Genomic DNA, 317 nt, shown 5'->3' with positions numbered 1-317 from the left:
CAGCCTGGGCTCAGCCTGAGCTCCCCAAAGTTCCACAGCCCCTCTGCTGACACTGAGGAGAAAGATGAGGAGAGGCACCAGAGAGGAGCTTCGATGCTGCTGAATGAGCTTTTTCTGCACAGAGAAATTGCCTCTGTTSATGACTGAGAGAAGATAAATAACAGCAGGAGCTGCAGGAGAGGCAGTAACACCACCCTACATCAAACAATTCCTGTTTTGCTGCCAGCCTGGGCTCCATCCTGCACGAGAGGCCAGCCCTGCCACAGCCTGCAGGTTTTATTGATGGGATACAGATCTCTGGTGCTCTGATCAGCCCA

This window comes from Malurus melanocephalus, unplaced genomic scaffold (assembly GCF_030028575.1).
Source record: "Malurus melanocephalus ecotype Western Australia unplaced genomic scaffold, MMel_1.1 scaffold_893, whole genome shotgun sequence".
Taxonomy (NCBI): domain Eukaryota; kingdom Metazoa; phylum Chordata; class Aves; order Passeriformes; family Maluridae; genus Malurus; species Malurus melanocephalus.
The sequence above is the reverse complement of the archived record's forward strand: the minus strand, read 5'-3'. Positions refer to the sequence as shown.